This window comes from Hyperolius riggenbachi, chromosome 1, assembly GCF_040937935.1.
Source record: "Hyperolius riggenbachi isolate aHypRig1 chromosome 1, aHypRig1.pri, whole genome shotgun sequence".
NCBI classification, from domain to species: Eukaryota; Metazoa; Chordata; class Amphibia; order Anura; family Hyperoliidae; genus Hyperolius; species Hyperolius riggenbachi.
This window is the reverse complement of record NC_090646.1, coordinates 470,079,781-470,096,749: the sequence shown is the minus strand read 5'-3', so window position 1 is coordinate 470,096,749 and position 16,969 is coordinate 470,079,781. Positions and strand designations below refer to the sequence as shown.

General features: G+C 43.1%; 2 long non-coding RNA genes across 3 annotated transcripts in view; one reads left to right on the top strand and one right to left on the bottom strand.

The window, feature by feature from the left end:
- LOC137521346 (uncharacterized) overlaps positions 1 to 16,969 on the top strand; it is a 485,899-nt gene that overhangs the window by 397,190 nt on the left and 71,740 nt on the right. The gene's annotated exons all lie outside the window — the stretch shown is intronic.
- LOC137521341 (uncharacterized) overlaps positions 1 to 16,969 on the bottom strand; it is a 67,835-nt gene that overhangs the window by 40,407 nt on the left and 10,459 nt on the right. For both annotated transcript variants that reach the window (XR_011022102.1, XR_011022101.1), the window contains exon 2: positions 6,541 to 6,592. This is a non-coding gene — a long non-coding RNA (uncharacterized lncRNA). The remainder of the gene's footprint in view (positions 1 to 6,540; positions 6,593 to 16,969) is intronic.

The following is a 16,969-nucleotide window of genomic DNA, read 5'->3' as shown; positions in this document are numbered from 1 at the left end:
TGAATTGATCTAGATCTTGTTTTTTCCGCCACTAATTAGGCTTTCTTTGGGTAGTACATTTTGCTAAGAATAATTTTTTTCTAAATCCATTTTAGCAGGAAGATTAAGAAAGAAATGAAAAAAAAATCATTATTTCTCAGTTTTTGGCCATTATAGTTTGAAATTAATATACGCTACCGTAATTAAAACGCATTTTATTTGCCCATCTGTCCCGGTTATTACACCATTCAAATGATGTCCCTATCACAATTTATGGCGCTGATATTTTATTTAGAAATAAAGGTACATTTTTTCAATTTGCGTCCCTCACTACTTATAAGCTTATAATTTAAAATAATATAATAACATACTCTCTTGACATGCATATTTAAAAAGTTCAGACCCTTGGGTAACTATTTATGTTGTTTTTGTTTTTTTTATTGTATTTTTTTTTTAAATTTTTTTAATAAAAAATGTATGTGGGTAAATTTTGGTGTGGGAGGGAAACTGTTAATTTTAAATGTAAAATAATAGAATTGTTTAATTAAAAATGTATGTGGGTGCAGTTTGCTATTTGGCCACAAGATGGCCACAGTAAAAAAAAAGTCCTGGATGCGAACGATCTCGCATCCAGGAACTAAAAAGAAGGGGAGAAGTTTCCTGGGGGCAGAAATACCGCGCTCTCTGAATAGAAAGCGTTGGTATTTCTGCGGGGAAGTTAGATCGGTGAATGGGAAGTATATTCCAATTCACTGATTGGGGGCTAGCGGCGGGCAGCGGGAGCGCGCGCAGGAGCACCATGCGGCGGCAGCAGCAGTGCCTATCTGGACGAGGAAGCTCGTCCAGATAGGCCGAACTGGTTAAAAGCCAATGGAAAAAAAATTGGTTTGGATAGTATTGAAATGGGTTAGAATTGTCAGAACCTATTTTCCTACAGCTATCTGTGCCCCCATTAGGGTGATACTCCTTTGTTTTCTATCCTTGGAACTACCATGCCTTTTACATGATTGGCAAAATTCAGTAACCCTTCGCACACTCGCATGCAAATGTTCAAACAAATGCATTCACAGATTCACTCATCCAGGCACCACAGCTAAGTTAAAGAGACACTGAAGCGAAAAAAAAAAAATATGATATAATGAATTGGTTGTGTACTATGAATAATTTCTAGAAGATTAGCAGCAAAGAAAATATTCTCATACTTTTATTTTCAGGTATATAGTGTTTTTTCTAACATTGCATTATTCTATAATATGTGCAGATTACACAACACTCAGCAATCAAAATGATTATTTCAGAGCAGTCTGTGAAGCAATGACCTCTCCTCTAGCAGAGAAAAAGTAAACAGTTCACTTACAGTTGAGATAATAAAAATCAGATAACAGCCCTCTCCAGGACTAACTTAGTCGGAGAGCTTAATGGCTTGTTTGCATAGAGATAACAACTGGAGTTTCTCAACTCTTCCTGTACTGGAAACAATTAGACTGATGTATCTGATCTTAATGTTTTATTTCTTAGCTGTACTACACATACAAATCATTATATCATAATTTTTTTTTCGCTTCAGTGTCTCTTTAAAAGCCAAGGTCTTAGTTCACAGAAGAATGCATCATTTTGTTTAGTCACCTACACTGCGCAGAAGTACCCAGGTAAATGTAGGTGTCCTAACTCTTGCCCTGTAACATGCATAGTGCAAACATGCAAACATTCATTGCATCAAACCTATCAAGGGATTAGGAGCACACATCCTGACGTCCTCTCCTGGGACAGATATGCTGGTGTATGTGCATGGTGCGCATGGATACATTACGTTTGCTCCCTTGTGCGATTGGTATGATGCGCTATCTGTCCCAGGAGAGGACGTCAGGATGTGTGCTCCTAATCCCTAGATAGGTTTGATGCAATGAATGTTTGCATGTCTGCACTATGCATGTTACAGGGCCAGAGTTAGGACACCTATGTTTACCTGGGTACTTCTGCGCAGTATAGGTGACTAAGCAAAAGAATGCATTCTTCTGTGAACTAAGACCCCGGCTTTTACCTTAGCTGTAGGGATAACAGTGGTGCCTGGATGAGTGAATCTGTGAATGCATTTGTTTGAACATTTGCATGTGAGTGTGCGAAGGGTTACTGATTTTTGCTAATTTTCTGGCTATACCCCCTTCAGCACCTCCCTTTCCTTAATAACTTATTTATTGTCCTAACTAGAGGCGATGTGCCTGGATATATGTGTGTTTTTTCCTTTTACATGATTAGTGGTGATCCAAAGGATAGGAAGTAAGGGACTACAATACAAATTTGATTAAGGTTCTAGCACTACCAGACGTTTCAAACTTTTTTTTATATACCTGTTAAAAAAATGAATACCTACCTTTGGGAACAGGCATTAAAGGACAACTGTAATGAGAGGGATATGGAGGCTGCAATACATTTCCTTTAAACAATACCAGTTGACTGACTGTACTGCTAATCCTCTGCCTCTAATACTTTTAGCCATAGACCCTGAACAAGCATACAGAATATCAAGTACTGTATTTCTGACATTATTGTCAGATCTGACTAGATTAGCTGCATGCTTGTTTCTGGTGTGTGATTCAGACACTACTGCAGTAGGGCTGCCAGGCGACTGGTATGGTTTAAAAGGAAATGAATATGGCAGCCTCCATATCCCTCTCATTACAGTTATCCTTCAAGGATAAATCCCCTGTATGGGGACACTGATAGCAATACAAAACAATCTCCCCTACACTATCCACACCTAAAGTAATTATTTCCAAAATGGGCTTTAAGCAAATCTGTCAGTAACATGAGCAACAAACTATGGATATGGTGCTAACATACATAACCAGAGGTTAACAATCAGTTGTTTCAGAGATATGCTGGTAGGGGAAGTCAGAAGAAAGGAATGTGAAATGAGCCCTTGATCATCTCTGCTGATCAGTAAAGTCTACCCTCAACTTAAAGAGACACTGAAGCGAAAAAAAAATTATGATATTATGATTTGTATGTGTAGTACAGCTAAGAAATAAAACATTAAGATCAGATACATCAGTCTAATTGTTTCCAGTACAGGAAGAGTTGAGAAACTCCAGTTGTTATCTCTATGCAAACAAGCCATTAAGCTCTCCGACTAAGTTAGTCGTGGAGAGGGCTGTTATCTGACTTTTATTATCTCAACTGTAATGGCCCATACTCATGAGGGACAAAAGTGGCCTGTCGCCAGCACACGTGAGCGTGTGCGCGACAGGCCGGCAACAGCTCGTCGCCAGGTCCCTCCTCATACACACGGCGGAGGGGCCTGGCAACTGATGCGGCGGAAGCTGTCGCTGTTGCGCCTCCCCCCGCCGGAAGCCCAATGGATTACAATCTTGTTGCTGTCGCTAGTCCGCGTACTCACGAGGACTAGCGACAGTTGCGGCGGCGACTGTCGCCAGGCGATTGACCGCGCTAATCGCCCGGCGACATCAGCGACGAGCGACGGTTCGGGGTGCGCGCCCGTGCAACGCCGCATACTCACGGGCGACCTGTCGCTGCAACACGCGCGCCCTGCGTGTTGCGGCGACATTTGTAGCCCGTGAGTATGGGCCATAAGTGAACTGTTTACTTTTTCTCTGCTAGAGGAGAGGTCTTAACTTCACAGACTGCTCTGAAAGAATCATTTTGAATGCTGAGTGTTGTGTAATCTGCACATATTATAGACTGATGCAATGTTAGAAAAAACACTATATACCTGAAAATAAAAGTATGAGAATATTTTCTTTGCTGCTAATCTTCTAGAAATTATTCATAGTACACAACCAATTCATTATATCATATTTTTTTTTTCGCTTCAGTGTCTCTTTAACTGCCCACTAAGTTTGGGTTATACAGTATAACACAAAATCTAAAATTAATTTCACATGTCATAATTGTGAAACTACTGAGCATGTGTGCTTTTCACTTAAAGGGAACCTAAACTGAGAAGGATATGGATTTTTCCTTTTAAAATAATACCAGTTTCCTGACTCTCCTGCTGATCCTGTGTCTCTAATACATTTAGCCACAGCCCCCCAAACAAGCATGCAGATCAGGTGCTCTGACTGAAGTCAGACTGGGTTAGCTGCATGCTTGTTTCAGGTGTGTGATTCAGCCACTGCTGCAGCCACATAGATCAGCAGGACTGCCAAGCAACCGGTATTGTTTAAAAGGAAACATCCATATCCCTCTCAGTTAAGGTTCCCTTTAAGGCAGCATCTGGTTATTTTTCTTTTATTAGTCCTTCCTCCCTAGCTCCTGTTCTGCAACAAGCTTGCTTTAAGAACAGCAGTTCTTGGGGAATATATATGACTAATTTGACTACCTACACATGGAGCATTTCCTTAGTAATTTTCACTGAAAAGAAACAGTGAGACAATGGAAAAATTATCTCAATAAAATACACAGACAGAGAGTGATTCATGACTACTGACTGGACCTTGAAGAAGCTAGTCCAAGATCTGAAGAGCTTTTATGCTGGTAGGAAGTTTGTGAGAAAGGCACATAAATCAAGCATGGTAAATGCTTATTTTAGTTTATTTAATAAACAAACTTTGGCAATATTAAGTATATTTCAGTTAGGTCCACACCCACACAAATATGCTGCATGTAACAAGCTAGAGAGAGAGAGTAAAAGATGCCTATAAAGCAACACAAATGTCAAGCGACTCCCAGGAGAGCCTCCATGACATACCGTAATGGTTGCATCATGGTGTCTTAAGATAGCTATTTTAAATGATGTTTAATCAGTCACTATAGGATGTCTAGAAAAATGTGAGTCACTAGACAATTCGGTAGACAATTTACAGACATAACTTGTGTGACTTATGAATTCAAAAAGGAGGTCTATAAAACCAGATACGTCAAGCACATGCAGATATCTATAAGAGAAAAATAAAAATATTACCATCTCTTCCATATTACATTTTATACCATCGGGGTGGCCTTGGGCATTTTCCATCTGTGCATGTGCAGAGGGCCACCAATGTAAAATGTACTTTTACATAGTGTATGTCATAGGTGCCAAACTCTAGGCATGCGGGCCAAATGCGGTCCTCAATGCCATCTTATGTGGCTCTAAAAGCTTACAATGCACATGATTGTCCCTAACAGGACCTATGGTATTTTAGAGCACATACTGCCCACAAACTACATCTCCCACAATGCACTTCTTGTTCGTGATGTGGGATCCTGCCAAAAAAAACAGACATCTTAACAATTTTGCTTGCAATATTTTTAGATTGACTGTATTAGATTTATCTGACTGAATTTGACACCCATGTACTGTACATAGCGATGTCACTTTCTGGGGTGTATGCACTAAACTATGCCAGGCAGAATAACGTATGTAAAGTCTTACGCATGATGAGCAGTACATAATGCAATATGTTTTGTGATGCGCAGATATTACAACCATCATGGCGGATTGGATATTTAAGATCCCCAATGACTCCTGCGCAAAGTGCCACATTCGTTTGAATTCTTGTTCGTGCCCATAGTGTGCAGCCGCGTGTTCCTGCAGGAGGAAGATGGATCTGTGAATGCTCGTTCGTAGGGTTGCATCGACGTCAGTTCCCCAATCCATCTTCCGGTGAACATGTACCTTGAGCAAGAGTGGGGCTGACTCGCTACAAGACTGAACTTGGATATTCCACTCCCTCATTTCTATTGCCATGATTTTACAACATGTAAGGAATGTTAAAATGGAGCGCATGGAACACTGGAATTCATTGTTTAAATAATACAAAATGTGAGTTATTTACCTCTCTAGGATGTTGAGAACTCCTAGTTTACTGACTGATCAGCTGGGCAGGCTTCCTTGCTCCTGTCATAACTTGCAATTCCTACATAGGGTTGTAATTGTTTATTCTGTAGCAATCAAATATATATTGGTGGATAATAAATAAAATAATATCACTAATACTGACAAATCCTGATTACCAGAATTTTTTCAATCTACTACGCCTCTGAAGAAACATTCCCTTATCTAGAACTTTACATATCAACAAATTAGACATTTTCTCACCACTCCCAAGGGATCAGTGTGGGGATGGCCCAATGTGAAAATATGTGTTGCACTTCCCCTGAGATAATGGTGTTATTTTAAAACTCTACACCCATACACTGCAAACCCTATACACCCAGAAAATCTCCCATATGTTGGTCACATATTGGGTTCTCTTTAGATTCCAAAGAGTGAGTCAGTTATGTCAAAAGTATCCATAAAGGCATCTTGGTACGGGAAACAAAAGGAAAAAATGTTAATTAACATAAGACAGTATTTTGTTAAATAATTAATAAAGCATACAAAAAAATCTCTTCCTATTTTATTTTTTTGTACAGAGGATGTTTTTTGGACATGGAATAAAGTTGAATCTCTTGTTATAGGCAGAGATAAGCCAGTTGTCACTTGGAGTAAACAACTCATCTATGAAATTATGGACATAAAAAAATAAAAACCAAAAGTTAAATACTGCAATTCTTTTTCTTTGTAAATCTATGTTAATGAAGATGTTTTTGTTATAGTTAGGCAGAGATGAGACTTACCCAATTTTCTGGTGGTTTTTCACATGGACTCAGATCTAATGCAGTTTTCTGTCTGTGGGGAAAAAAAACTTGCAGTTTTTTTCCCAGCAAATTGGTATGTGTTTTTGCATTAAAAAGTATTGTTCAGCGGCCATAAATGCGCATGCAAGAACAAGAATGACATGCATTCTATAGCCTATATCCTGCCTATATCCTATTAGCTTTTCACCTGAGTTTTCTCCAAGGAGATATTTTCAAACCATACCATAAATGGCTTTAACGCTCCCAGTATGCAAGAAAATACTCAAAATAAAGTTTACCTATTTTTATAGTACTTTTCAATTGCTAAGTGCTGAAACATTATTTTTTAGATGAAAAAATATCTCTTCAGAGAAAACTTAGGAGAAAAGGTTAATTGGTCAAGGGTCAATATAGTGTCAGAAAACACGCTTGTAAAAACACAACCATGGGCTCAAGTATGAGCCCTGCCTTAAAGGATAACAGAGCCCAAATGAATGTGAGAAACAGGGGAAGCAGGCAAGTATGGTCGGCCGGGTCAGGCATCAGTGTGCCTGCGCTGGCCCGGCTGCACGCATTCTAAAGTATGCAACAATGGCCGGGAGCGCTCTGTACATGACGTCACGATAATGCCATGCGCAGATCGCTCCTGGCTGCTATTGCAGCCAGGCCAGCGCAGGCACACTGATGCCCGACCCGGCCGACCAGAAGAGGGTGTCGGAGGGCAATTACAGGCAGAGGAGGGAGGAGAATGGAGAAAGGCAGGAGCGGTGAGCAGCAAGGACAGCTCACCACACAGGCCTGCTCCCCCCGTTTCTCATATTAATTTGGCTCTGGTATCCTGGGCTATTCCACACATTACATTGAAAATTGCTGCAGGCATTGCTACATTGACATAGTAAAGGAAGGTTGTAGCAGTTTAGCAAAAGGAAGTCCAACAATGATGTTGTTGATGAGAGTGTTAACACTTGATGTCTGGGTTGTCGGCAGATCCTGTATTGTTTTGGTGATCATTTGCATCCTACTGACAGACATCTTAGGCAGGGTTATGTCAATAAAATTCTAATAATTCTAGTTGATGTAAATGTTATGCTAATTAATGCAACTGGAAAATGGACCAATCAAATTCAGACTGTTGCACGCGATCTGGTCTGTTTCCAAACTGCATATATTTACATAACATTCATGTAAAATTTGCATTAACTTCAAATTGCTAGCATCTCATTGACCGTCCCCAATGATACAGTAGGTGGAGAAATCTCATTCCAGTCCCGCCTATCTAAAGATGCCCATTAATGATACAATCTTACCAAATCTATGTAGTAGAAGGTTACACTGAGTTAATATATTTTGAATGGATACTATAAGAAGTCTCTCATATTACACAGAAGTGTTGATTGTACAATCAAGATTGTATAATTAGTGGGCACCTTAAGGCTCACAGCTTATTTAATAAAATCGAGGCTGACATATTTATTCCTCTATAAAAATGCATCTTGGCTGAATGGTTAATGGCTCCTCCTATTCCTTAAATATTTTCTGAATCACGGACTCCAAATACCTCTCCCTTCAGGTCTACTTTAAAGCAATCTTGTACTGAAATGTAAGACCTTAAAATTAACCTGAGGTGAAAATAAACGAATAAGAAAAACAATTATATGTATCCTCCTACTCCTAAAAATTACTTTTTTTTAAAGGCATACCGAGCACTTCATAAAAATGAAATTCCCACTTACCTGGGGCTTCCTCCAGCCCACCGTAGACCACAAGGTCCCCCAGCGTCCTCCTGTCTCCTCTCCCGGTCCCCGGCTGGCAGACGACTTCGGCCTGAAGTCGTCCGGTCTGCTTCCCTCTTCCTGATGAACGCACTCACGCCGGCTACGCATCATCACGCCGGCTGCTGTGAGAGTCCTGTGCCGGCTGGCGTGAGTACCCATGGTTTTCTTTTATATTTAAACATTTACAAAGTAAGTTGAATGTTTTATGGTCTCTAATCAGTGGCAGCCTATTTAGTGTCCCAGAGTTAGAAAAAAGTTAATAGTTCATGTATTTTATCTCTCTCTGCCCTCAGAAGTTGTATTCTGCCAGGAAAACTTTTATGGCTGTAATTTGCTTAGCAAAGCTGTCACTTCCATGCCTAGAAAATAACTCTTTCAGGCAGCAAAATAAAATAATTAAAACAGCCTAGTTATTAATAGGTTTTGTTCTATACATACACATGTTTATCTCATCATGTCACATGTCGCCACGGGTACACTTTAAAATAGGTAAGGCTACCTACTAAAAGCTCTTTTACCTCACTTTAATTTTTAGAAGCAAAGGGGCACTTCTCTGAGGTGAGGGGTGAGCATGCAGCTGGATTTGAAAGATCAACATTTTCAAACAGGTTTATTGAGAAATATGTGAAAAAAATTAGCTGATCACACATACAGGCTTTGACTATGAAGTCATAACAGTATTAGTCAATACATATGGTGTAATAGTCGTTTCACATATCTTGCATAATACAATAGCGTAGGTTAGAGTTACATACTATGCTGCAGTACAACCTGATGCCAAAGAACAATACATTAAACCAAAGTATATAGCCATATGTGCGTGCCTATAACAATATTCTTGTAAAACAAATTAGTAAAAATTACAGCTGTAGGTTGTAAAGTGTAGCAACTACAGAAGAGTTTACATAAAAGTACAAGAAGGTAGAATACAGCAATAAAACAAGAAATACAAAAAATAGCAAATGTATAACCAACAACAGCTCACCCTTTGTTTTACTTCTTAAAGTGTACCAGAGAAGTGTACCGGGGCTGATCGCGGTTGAACGGCAGATGGGGATGACGGCGAGGGACTCAGATGTGTTTATGGGGCTGGAGGAAGCCCCGGGTAAGTATCATTTCTTGCTATTTTTAGATCTCTGGTTTACTTGAAGTATATGTGTATTTCACAGACCTAATTTAGTCAAGTAGCCACAATTTAAAGAGAAACTCCAACCTAGAATTGAACTTTATCCCAATCAGTAGCTGATGCCCCCTTTTACATGAGAAATATAATGCTTTTCACAAACAGACCATCAGGGGGCGCTGTATGACTGATTTTGTGCTGAAACCCCTCCCACAAGAAGCTCTGGGACCGCGGTACTCTGGGCAAACTGCCACAATGTAACAATGTTCACAGACAGGAATTAGCTGTTTACAGCTGTCTCTAACAGCCAAAACAGCTAGGAGCAGCTACATAACCTGCCCACAGTAAAAATGTCACCATGTAATAAATGTCAGATTGTAAATCGGGGAGAGGAAAGATTTTACAATGAGCAAACACTGACTAAATCATTTATACATAATTATGGTAAAAAATGAAGCACTTTTTTTACTACATTATTTTCACTGGAGTTCCTCTTTAAATAAACCAACAGTAACATAGTATTGACACAGTGAATCATCCAGTAGCATACATGTAAAAAAGGTGCCTGGAAAAAAAGGCCCAGAGATTGCCGCTAGTATAATATTGGTATAATTACTGATATTCTATTACTTAATTACTATAGTAAAATATCAGAATCAGAATCATTTATTTTGCCAAGCATGACTGGGTCATGCCCGTAATTATTTTTGGCACATACATAAAGCACAGGAAGAAGACATTTACAGAGACATAGAAAGATGGTGGCAATCAGCAGGAGCACTATTTGCATTACATTATATTATACAATATACATTGCAGTCCATTAAGTGACACAGAGATGTCCCACAGTTAAGGTTCGTATACACGTCCGATAAAGATCGTTCGTTACGAACGATTCGTGACGTTTACACGATATTCAAATTAGACGGAAAAGATCGTTCGTAATGAACGATTGTGTACACACGTGAACGATATAAGTATAAAGTACTGAACGACGAACGATTAAAAAATGCGTGCGCAAACCGAAGTGACGTTATGACAGGCAATAAGAACATGCGTTATCGGACGATCTTTGTACACACTGCAACGATTGAACGATTATCTTTCGAAAAAATCCGCCGGGTTGGATCGGTCGGATTGAACGATAACGGTCGTTATCGTCCCAAAAAACGATCGTTGGAAAATTTGGAGCGCACGATTATCGGTCCAATTGTCGTTATCGTTCGTTTTTGAACGATCGTTATCGTACGTGTGTACTCAGCTTTAGTCTTGTGGGCTGGTTGGTTCGGTTGACTGATTGTCTGAGGCACCGCCCGCCCTACAGCTTGTTGGGGCTTTCACTGATGGAAGTATGTGAAGGAATTTAGGTGGCTGACCGCCGATGGGAAGAAAGAGTTTGTGTCTAGCAGTCTTTGTGGGGATGGCCCTAAGTCTCCGGCACAGTGGGAGCAAACTGAGGTATCGGTGGCCTGGGTGTGAGAGATAATTGGCAATCTTCAGTGCCCTGGATTTCAGTCTTTTGTTGTGTAGTAGTGCAAGTGAGGGGAGGGGGCACCCAATGATCAGTAATCTTTACCAATATTTTACTATGACCCAATGTAATTGCTGTCTCACAGAACCCTCTTTCTACCAATTTCTTAACTATCACTTACTGATGCCTAACCCTCAGCCCCCCCCCCCCCTTCACGCCCGCAGTACCTTACTCTTAAAGTCGCCCCCCCCCCCCCCCCCAGTGGTGCCTAACCCTTAACCCCCCTCCACGATTACCAGCAATAAAGTAACATTTGGGAGCCCGAGGCTACCGATATAATAGCGTGTGCTGGGGCTGCCTGCTATGCACATTGCAGCTAGAAGTAGCTTTCTATTTGCTATTTTACAAAAATGTAGTGGTGTACTTACTTTTGTGAGATACTGTAGCATCCCACTGACATGACTGCTTTTCCTTCAGTTCCCGCAAAGAGAAATGATGTCCTTTTGAACTTTTCATAAATATTTTATTTAGAGAGGTTGCACAGTTACATAGAAGTTTGATGGTCTCTAACTAGTTTTTAAGAGAGCCCATGCATTAAAAAAGGACCACAGGCACCTTCTAAATGGGATTGGTGCGACATGTACACATGTTTATGTTATCCTGCCACATGTCACTTCAGGTACTATTTAACACCAATGCCCTACTGACTATGTTGAAAACAGAGATAGTTAACTGAACAAAATAATTTTTAAGTACATTTGCAGTATGTTTTGGACAAGTAGTGCAGAGATACAAATTCTTGAATGTCTACTCATGCACCTGTTTATTATGAACTGAAGAATGTCTTGCACAACATTCCAGCACAATTATCTTATTAAAAGAAAAAAAGCAACCAAAAAAACCTTAGATCTGTAAGCAAAATCAATTCCCAGGAGTCTGAAAGCTTTATCAGCTCTGAAGAACAAAGTGGAACTATTTTAACCATTTAAGGACGACGCTTATTGAAATCTACGCCGTTTTGATGCTGATCTGCTGTTTTGATGCTGATCGCCACTCCTGCCAATCGGGTTACTATCTCCCTGCCGCAGCTTACTCGCCCTGCCATCTCTATGATGGCAGAGCCCTGTGAGCAGGTCAGGAGCTGATTTCATTGGCTCCTGACCCTGTCTATCGATGTAAGCAACTCCCATTGACTTACAATGATAGACACGGTCAGGAGCCAATGAAAGCAGCTCCTGGCCAGGTCACAGGAACTCTGCCATCATAGAGTGGGCAGAGTGGGTGGCCTGTGGTTCCTGGCGGCGTGGACAGCGGTTGCGGCTGGTATATGCTGCAATTCGTACGTATTCCGCGCTTTCCGGTACCAGCGGTCTCTGGTCCTTAACCCTCTGGGGAACAGCTGTCTAACCCCCCCTTAACCACCCTAGCGTTCTATTGATTGAGCCAGAGTGGCGGCGCAGTGGTATTTTTTTTTTGTTAAATCATGTAGCTAGCCTAGCGCTAGCTACATGATAGCCGCTGAGCAGCGGCATCCCTCCTCCCCTTCCGATCGCCTCCGGCAATCAGATCAAACAGGAAATCCCGTTCAGAACGGGATTTCCTGTTTGGCTTTCCCCATCGCCATGGCGATGATCATGATGACGTCACCAATGTCGTGACGTCAGAGGGAGTCCCGATCCACCCCTCAGCGCTGCCTGGCACTGATTGGCGTGTTACACCTCGGATCGGCGGCGATCGTACATAGCACGCAGCTAGCAAAGTGCTAGCTGTGGGTTTAAAAAAAAAATTAAGAAAATCGGCCCAGTAGAGCCTGAGAAATCCACTGCGGTGGTAATGGACGAGCTGAGCTCGTCATTACCGCCAAGGTGGTTAAGGACCAGCGAATTTTACCTGCGAGGGGGGGGGGGGGGGGGTCAGGCAGCCGGATCCCCAGTACAGATAGCTAGGCATTATGTCCCCGGTATAGCCAGGTGACCCCTTATTGCCAGCAGCCTTAACTCACCTCCCTGGGTCCTGCGATGAGCAGCTCTAGCCCCCTCCACTTTGGCCGGTATCCTCGCTCGCACTGACTCTAAGTACCGGGTCGCGGCTTGATGACGTCACCAAGTCGACACCCGACACTTGAGTGAGTAGAGATGCCGGGCAGAGCAGAGGGGAGTGACGATCGCCGGGAGAAGGTTAGGAAAGTAAGTCCCCATCCTCTCCTTCCCCTCCTACTGCCTCTGCCCAATAGTGATCACTACAATCGGCCAGCGATCGAAGTGATCACATGATCAGAAGCCAATCGCGATGGCTCCTGATCACTGAGGGGAGATGTCAGCTGTCATATGACAGCTTAATCTCCCCTCTCGGGTACGCACAATCGCATCGGGAGCGGAAGCAGCAGGTAGCGTAAATCCTACGCCACATCAGAGTTAGGCAGCCACAATTGCGGCGTAGAATTTACTACCACCGGTCCCCAGAAGGTTAAGGGGGCAGAGACTGCTGGTACTTAAGTGGTTAAAGGCTTTTGTGTTTCAACATTTTAATTGATACATTTTTACAAAATATTTGAAGAATAATAAGTTACAACTTTAACTGCATAAGGTATCATAAATATATGATTGAATAAAATACTTAGAAAAAAAAACAACTATAATTAGAATACCAGCCACAACAGCAAATGCGGTGGCCAGGGGCGTAGCAATAGCCATAGCAGCCATACCAACTGCTATGGGGCTGTGGAGCAGAGGGAACACTTGATGTGTTCACTATTAACTTTCCTTTGTCTCTCCACCTTCTGACTCTGGCTCTTAGCCCAAGGACTATACACACTGTACATTGTATGGGAATGTAATTTGCCCATTTAACTCATATTTATAGGGTCCCTTCATGTAATGTTGTTCCACCATGAGGTCTGTTTGAATTGCTACTGCATGCGCCTGTACCTCTTGACGCTGTCGCATGAAGTGACATCACTACATGGGGTGGTATCCTGTTGTACAGACACTCACAAGTGCAAATAAAGACCCTGGACACAGGAGGCGGCAAGCAATCGCACGGGGGTGACAGGAGAGCCTGCAACACTCACTACAAACCCAGGAAGTACACATATATTTGTGGGAAGACCGGCCAGGGATCTGTCAGTTACCGGGAAATCAAATGCCGTCATCACCTTGGACCCATTTGGTTTGGCCAGAAATCGATCAAAACAATTAATCGGGTAGCCATGTTGCAGCATCGATCTCTGCCAGATACAATCATTATGATCAAATCGTACTAATATTGATGCCGAGAATAAGTAATGTTTGGGCACCCCTAGCCAGTGGCGGCTCCAGGAATTTTTTTTTAGGGGGTGCTACGCAGGTGCTGGACCAATTTCCGGGGTAGCAGACGACCTGCAGCGCGCGAAGCGTGTCGGGGGAAAAAATGGGTGTGGCTACAACCTGTGGCGGTGGAAAAATGGGCGTGGTCATGGCCAGATGAGGGCGGGGCTGACTGTAATTTAAAGTGAACCCAGGGTGAGAGTGATATGGAGGCTGCCATATTTATTTCATTTTAAACAATTCTAGTTGCCTGGCAGCCCTGCTGATCTATTTGGCTGCAGTAGTGAACTGAATTACACCAGAAACAAGCATGCAGCTAATCTTGTCAGTTCTGACAATATTGCCAGAAACCCCTGACCTGCTGCATGCTTGTTCAGGGTCAATGGTTGAAAGAATTAGAGGCAGAGGACCAACACGGCAGCCAGGCAGCTGGTATTGCTTAAAAGGAAATAAATATGGCAGCCTCAATATTATTCTCACCTCGGGTTCCCTTTAAAAGTGCAACGCAAAGACAGAGGGCCCAAGTTTTGGTGACCTTTTCCCCCAAAAATTCACATAATTGTGCAGGTTTTCTCAAGAAAATACACGTAATGTGAGCAGATTTGAACAAAAAACATGTTCAATAACCCCAATATGCACAACCGTTATCAGATATGACCCCAATATGCACAACCGTTATCAGATATGACCCCAATATGCACAATCGTTATCAGATATGACCCCAATATGCACAATCGTTATCAGATATGACCCCAATATGCACAATCGTTATCAGATATGACCCCAATATGCACAATCGTTATCAGATCTGACCACAATATGCACAATCGTTAGCAGATCTGACCACAGTATGCACAATCCTCAGCAGATCTGACTCCAATATGCACAATCCTCAGCAGATCTGACCACAATATGCACAATGCTCAGCAGATCTGACCCCAATATGCACAATCCTCAGCAGATCTGACCACAATATGCACAATCCTCAGCAGATCTGACCACAATATGCACAATGCTCAGCAGTTCTGACCACAATCAGCAGCACCACCTGAAAAAGAAAAGAAAAACCCATTTACTCACCTACAGTCAGAAGACCTCCTGTCCCGACCTCCTCCTCTCCTGACCTCCTTGTGGCGCGCAGCTCCCACGATCCTCTTCCTTCACGTGACTTTCTGCCTGCAGCCTGCATTACCCGGTGAGCAGGGCTACGGGAAAATGGCCGCCCGAAGCCCTGCACTGCAGACTCCAAGTCTGCAGAGCAGGGCTTCGGGCGGCCATCTTACCGTAGCCCTGCTCTGCTGCTTCGGGCTGCCGCTGTGAACTGACTCGGCGTCTCTTAGACGCCTGAAGGGGTGCTTTGGGGGTGCTTGGACAATTCTAGGGGGTGCTTGAGCACCGCCTTGCACCCCCCCTGGCGCCGCCCATGCCCCTAGCTGTGAAATACTATTGTGTTAAGTAGTAGGATATTTAGACACACATACAAGATGTTGTTCAAACTATAATATTTGCACTCATTGCAGTCTTCTAATGCACTATATGCGATAAGAGTCCGGCACTGAGCCCACAACCCTTACAGCTCTCTCAGTTTCAACCAGCTGGCTCATGTCACATGAGGCCAGCGGTTGAAAGCTCTCACCGCTGGGGTCAGCACTGAACGAGGAGTTCGGCACGGAGCCCACAACCCTTGCAGCACTCTGGTTGACTGCTAGCACAGGCACAGCTTTAACATTACAATAATTGACATTCTTCACATCATTGACACATGCATTAATGACAGTGACAGGTACAGTAACATTTTCATCACAGACAGTTTGTACATTAAACACAGGTACCTTTGACTCAGGTACTATTGAACACGGTACCCTTGAACTTGGCACATTGAACCCACCTCCCCCTGGTGCTCCCCCCAGTGTGTAAAGTACCTGGTGGTGGGCGGAGAGTCCGTCCTCTTCCGTGAGCGTTGAGGCGGTTGCGGTTCGTAATAGGACAGAAGCTTGCCCAAATCAGTCCCCAACAACACAGGGACCGGGAGATCATCCACAACCCCAATAACCCTTTCTTGAACCCCCACCCCCCAGTCAAGCTTCACTCTCGCTTGGGCTATGTGTAAAAGGGTGCCCTCTACTCCAGTAAGGGCAAGGGATCGGTTGGAGCTGATGCTCTCCATTGTAACAAGGTGTGAGTGAACTAACGTGATGTCTTCTCCGGTGTCTCGGAATCCGGTGACAATCTTGTCGTTCACTCTAACAGGCTGCTGCTGGTCAGTTCGGTCGCGGATTTCCTTCCAGAACAAGATCTGATGATCCAGGCTGTGGTTCGCTGGCTGGTTGCATCTGCTGTGGGTGAGGTACTGGTGGTCCTGGTGGTGTTTGCCTCCGCTCAGGAAAGTCGAATTTCATGTGTCCAGGCTTGCGGCAGAAGTGACAGGTGACCCACTCAGGGGCTCCAGGCCTGGGCGCAGCAGCTGCACTGGGGGGCCTCTGTGGCGGACGGCTCACAGGGGCAGGAGAGTCTGCCAGGGTATTGGGCTGACCTCCTCTCCAGGTAGATGGTGCAGTTCTGCATGTGTCAGGCACCCGGGTAGTCGCAAAGGTTTCCGCAAGGTCTGCAGCGCCAGGCTTCCAGCACAAACTGTCGTACATCAGCAGGGCAAATGTTCAGAAACTGTTCTAGGACTATCAAGTCCTCCAGGACATCATAAGACCCTTTGGTGAGGCCTAGAGTCCACTGGCGGAGTGTGGTGAGTAAACTGCTG